The sequence below is a fragment of the Lolium perenne genome, chromosome 2 (assembly GCF_019359855.2).
Source record: "Lolium perenne isolate Kyuss_39 chromosome 2, Kyuss_2.0, whole genome shotgun sequence".
NCBI classification, from domain to species: Eukaryota; Viridiplantae; Streptophyta; class Magnoliopsida; order Poales; family Poaceae; genus Lolium; species Lolium perenne.
Window position 1 is genome coordinate 312,216,821 of NC_067245.2, and position 6,000 is coordinate 312,222,820.

Genomic DNA, 6,000 nt, shown 5'->3' on the forward strand with positions numbered 1-6,000 from the left:
CATCTAGAAAGGATCCCAATGAACCACTATCATCAAGCACAACAGAAACATCATCAATATTATGAGAATTTTCAGATTCAGCAGAAGTACTAGCAAGTGAAGCTTGCGGTGGTGAAACAAGTTGACTTATCACAGATGGTGAATCAAGAGTAGCAGAGGTACTCAGAGTTGTACCTTTTCTTGTAGTGGATGGTAATATGGCGACTTTAGGATCGCGAGATTTACCCATGATGGAGAATTTGCAGCGAACAATATCAATCCAAGTGAACTTCCAAATAAAGCTATGCTCCCCGGCAACGGCGCCAGAAAATAGTCTTGATGACCCACAAGTATATGGGATCGCAACAGTCTTCGCGGGAAGTAAACCCAATTTATTAGTTCGACACAAGGGGAGACAAAGAATACTTGAAAGCCTTAACAGTGGAGTTGTCAATTCAGCTGCACCTGGAAACAGACTTGCTCGCAAGAGTTTATCAGTAGTAACAGTTTTATAGCAGTAGCAGTAGTGAAATAACAGCAGCAGAGTAACAAAGACAGCAGTAGTGATTATAGTAAACAGCAGGATTAAAATACTGTAGGCACAGGGATGGATGACGGGCGTTGCATGTATGAGAGAAACTCATGTAACAATCAAAGCAGGGCATTTGCAGATAATAATAAAACGGTGTCCAAGTACTAAGCAATCCATAGGCATGTGTTCCGTATATAGTCGTACGTGCTCGCAATGAGAAACTTGCACAACATCTTTTGTCCTACCAGCCGGTGGCAGCCGGGCCTCAAGGGAATCTACTGGATATTAAGGTACTCCTTTTAATAAAGTACCGGAGTGTGGTGACCCAGCATACCACTGCATGGTGTAGTATGCAAGTCTGATATAACACCAATGAAACACCGTTCCACTAGTATTATATCGCTCAGAGTGGTACAACAAAAACATATGCGGGTCCAAGGCATGTCTATAGAATTACATACAGACTCTGTTACATAAGATCAGCACAACCTCCTACTTTACAATGAGGTAAATCTGCGAATAAACTCCAGAAGAATGACTTGTAGTCTAATCCTATCACGAACTTTATTTGTAGATTATTTAACTATCTATAGAGGCTATGAATAGATTCTAGCTAAATAGGAGCTAAGTTTAGGAAGCTAGTTCCCTTCTATGGATAAACTAGGTTTTCTCCTTGTTGGATGTGGTATCTGACTCCTCTGACAGGGTCCTGTCTCTTGAAGTAGTTTTTGACTCCTCGGCCTTCGAGTTGCACTGTAGATCCTCCTTCGATGCCTCCATATCTAAGCAGGGGATTTAAGAGTGGGATGAGTACGAGCGTAATCAACAAGTTCATTATAGGAAAGAGGTGTTTAATGCACTAGCTACAGCATTAGACCAGAAAGTCTAATACCAATGCAAGTTTTCATAACCATTTCTTCAAAAGGTTGCTTTTATTCAGAAGAACTATGTCCGTCAGCCTTCACCGGTTTACTAGAACTTCATGGAGCTCCTTTCCGGCAGCGTTCGCAGTTCCAAATCCCGGAACAGGGAGTGACAGGTCACGATTCATTACACTCTGCAGAGGTGTGTTGCTTTACCCATAAGAGATCTTAACCTTGGTGCCAACCGGGCGTACACCCCGTCCACACTTCCTTTGGTGTGAGGCCCGGTATAAGGTCATAGCCAATCATATTCCTCCGCTACCTCATACACCCACCCTTTGCTGCAAACTCCGACCCTGGGTCCTCGCCAGTGCTCTTATACCAATTAAGGATGGCCCCCGACCACGACAACAGTTCAGGTCTCTACCATGAACTCCTTCGCCGGCAGCTGCAACCCATCATAGACCGCAATAACCATGGGGACTTCATCGGGACCCCCACCCTACCACTTGTCCTCTCTTGGATCAAGGGTACCACTTGTCCTCTCTTGGATCAAGGGTCTACGGTAAAGCGCATCCGTTGATGTACAAGAGGTGGAAATACAATTGACTATTCCGTCCCACTCCAGATCTTATGGTTAACACGGGTATTACGGCACAAGAATCACTGGACGACATTTGTTGTTTAATCCTAGATGGATATAAACCCTTGCAATGGAACCTCCACCATATCAACACAATCCATGGTTCCATTGCCCACCACATAGTCATATTCATAGTTATGAAAATAGTGGTTTTGGTTTTTATGCAATAGTGATAATCATAGTACTTTGCAAGTAATTTGATAAAGATACTCAAATGATATGAGCAAGCGATGAACTTGCCTTTCTTGACTGCAAGATTATGCAGGCAAGGTCTTCGGTACGCAATAACTCCAAATTCTGAAATAGCATCATCGTCCGGTAAGGACGATGTTTAAAAGATTGGCAAGGATGCAATAATGCATAAGTATGAGATGCAATCGCTCTAAGCGTGACCTAACCCCGATGATTTAGGATCAGTGAGTTGTAATAATTGGTTCAGGGTGTGTTGCACTTTTAGAGTGATTCACAAACAAGGTTCTTATTCAGGTGTGATTACTTGGTATTATAAACAGGAAGATATTAAGGCATAGTAATCAATTGAGCACACAAAGAATGATAATTGGCATAATGTTAACAAGTAAAGAACAGTGGTTAGTTTTAACACTATATGGCATGGTTAATGATTAATTATCATATACTTCAAAAGAATAACTTTTGAAGAACATGTTCTTAATAAAGAACAAGTAAAATAATTAAGGTTGTGGAAGTCTCTGGTTTATTATGGTTCTAGTTGGGTTCTAGAGCAAGTATTAGATGGATCACAACAGAGTTGGATTCATCAATAGTAGGTGGAGTTATGCCTAGGCATCCTAAGCAATTAATTACACATGGGTGCTATAAAGGTTGATGCTACTTTGCTGGTGATCGATGGCTATTGTCTATAGGTCCTATTAGGCAGTTTTGATGATGATTCTTTAGTTACTTCCAAAGAATAACTTTTGAAGAACATACTTCTTAAATATTAAGAAGTATTGCAATTAGGGTTGAGGTGGTCTAGGTTTTACTGTTGGTTCTATTAAGTAAGGAATAATTGGCTCCTAAATAGGATGGTTGATAAGTATCCAACACTAGTAGGGTCTAGTGGAATATGGTTAGGTAATGCTCAAGATTTGGCATAGTTGCTCCTGAGGTTCATCACATTGGTGTGATGCTGAGTATGGATAATTAAGGATGATTGTTTTGGTAATAGGATCTAGGGTTTACACTTGGTTAACCCTACTTGATTATTTAGGTCTGATGAATATGAACACATGGGATACCCATATATTAGTGATAGGTCTTCTACATTTTATGAGGCCAAGACAAGTATTTAGTTGCTACTATGGTTCTATGATTTGAAAGAAGGTACCATGATCACATGGTCTAACCTAGGGTTTAGGTTAGAAGCAAATTAAGGTTCACATGAAATAGTGGACCTAGGGTTTCTAGTGGAATTAGGGGTTTTGGGTTTTACATACAATTATGAGGTTGTGTTCTTTATTCAATATGGAATCAGTGTTTCCTAATCTACCATATAGTTCTATAGTTAATAACTTCATTTTAAAGTTGAAGTTATTAATAACTTGGAATAAAAAATTAATATTGTATTTGGCATTTTATTAATTTTAAACAATTAAATAATTAAGGTAATTATTAATCAGGTTTTAATTTCCAATATTAGGGATTAAATAAGTTACAAATAAAGAAAATTGGTGTTAATGTTTTCTTTATTTACTTTACTGGTTTTTTTATTATTTTAAATAGTTTTCCTAATTATTGAAGTTTAATTGAATTTAGAATTAATAAATAAGGCTTAAATAACAAGTATTAAATAATTGAATTTTTATTAAAATTACAGATTTCATTTTATATTTTTATTGGATAAATTTTTCTTTTATAAGAATTTTGATGTCTCATTTGTATTTTTCTGACTTAATATGAATTTTATAAATATCTACAAAGTTTCAGGAATTGTTGAATTTTGAATTAAAAACCAGAGAAATACTACCAGTACCCGGCTACTCTACCCGCATGACACTGACTAGTGGACCAGTGTCCACGTCAGCTGCCAGATGGGCGCTTGACTGGGTCAAAATTGAGGATGTGGCGTTGGAGCTCACTGCCGGCGGGGAAATTGGCGACGGCGCCGCCGTTCCCGAGCTCCCACGGATGGATGACTCGTACCACTCGAACCAGCATGTTATGGTGAAGCTAACGGTGCTAGCGCCGCCTCCAGATGGTCGCCGGAGAGAGCTCGACGGCGAGGCCGAGCGGCGGCGCTCGCAGTCGGTTTGTGCGGCGAAGCTACAGGACGGTATCGATCTAGGCGAGCACGCTACGAGGCTTAGGAGCTCACCAGGGTTACGCCGGGCTTGACGGCGAGGTTGGAGCTGGCTTGAGTCGCCGGAATTGATAGCTCCGGTCGTCGAGGAAGTCGAGCTCGCCGACGACGTTCCTGGATGATTCGGCTCGATTCTTCGAGCTGGTGGAGCAAGTCGAGGATGTAGTTCACGATGGTGAGCTCAGAAACGCTTGGGGAGGCTCCAGACATTGGCGGAGGGAGATGGCCAGAGTTGCCAGGGTTTCGTTTTGGGGAAAAAATTCAGCAGAGAGGAAGGAAAGATGGAGACTAAGGTTTTGGCCAGGTATTTATACGGCCTCTCTCGATCGTCGGTGGTCGCGCAGTCAGCAACGGCGGCCAGGACGTGGCTCTAGCCATCGCGGTGGCGACCTCCTGTGAAGCGAAGGAAGAAGAGACGAAGACGAAGTCGGCGTCTCCGGTCTTATCCAGCGAAACGGTAAGTTGGACTGGTTCTGGTGGGCTTGGCCTTTGATGATTGCTCCTTGGGCTGCTTGGTGGGCTGTGGTGCTGGGCTGCGTCGGCTGGTAAGCTCCAGGTAAGGTTTTCCCTCCTTTTCCATTTTCTGTTTTATATTTTCTGTTTTCAATTCCATTTGTTGAATTCAAATTTGAATTCAATTCTACTTTGCAGGAGTTCCTACCTATTTTAATTAGGAATTAATAGCAATGGTAATTACATGGTCTTGTTGTTCTAAATAAATATTTAACATATTAAATTTTATTGCAATTTTCATTAAGCATGATTTTATGCACTCTTTTAATTTCTTTTTCTTGTGGAATCAAATCTGTTTTGAATCATTTGAGTTGATAATTTCTACTCCAAGTGTATTAGAAAGAATCATTAGGACTTGTCCTCTTATTTGATAATTTGATTACTTGCATAATATTTTATGTGAGCATCTTTTTGTTAAGGTGTTGTAAGCATTATTATAATCCTAATTCAAAGTTAGCCCTAGTGTTATATTTTAATAACACCATGAAATACCTAAGGTAGATACTACTCTCATTATGGGTTGGTCTTAATTATAAAGCTAAGTGGTTGATCACCATCATGGGTTTAATCATATGGTTTAGCTAGTGGGAATTTTAGGGTTCTAATTATATTCACCTACTGGCAAATGGTTTGGAACTCAAATGTGAATTAGGTTTAGAGTTGTGATCACCCAAGTGATGCACATACTAGAACTGAGGTAGGGTTTAGGGTTTTACTTGTGATCATCAATTAATTCATAATTCAGTTTGAGATATGGGGATAGGTTCTATATGTGATTTAACACCACATTACTTTAGCTAGGTTGCTCTTCCTCACCACTCATAGGATGATTCAATCCAAGATCATTTAGATTGATATATGACTGAATTATGCACAGGGTTGTTACTATTCAGTTGTTTCTCTTATTAACATATTGGAAATAGTTTAGGGTTGCTAGTAGTCTCCCTATGATTTTATGTGATGAGTAATATCTACTTATCCTATTAGGATTTAACTTATCCTCACATACCTCAAGAGCATGATCATGTATTAGGCATGATCAACTTGTTCTTAATATCTCTACCTCAAGTTCTTAGGTTTTATGATCATCACTCAATTTATAATGATCAAGGTTTGGCTTTCTAAGGTATCTCTCATTAAATGGGTTTCT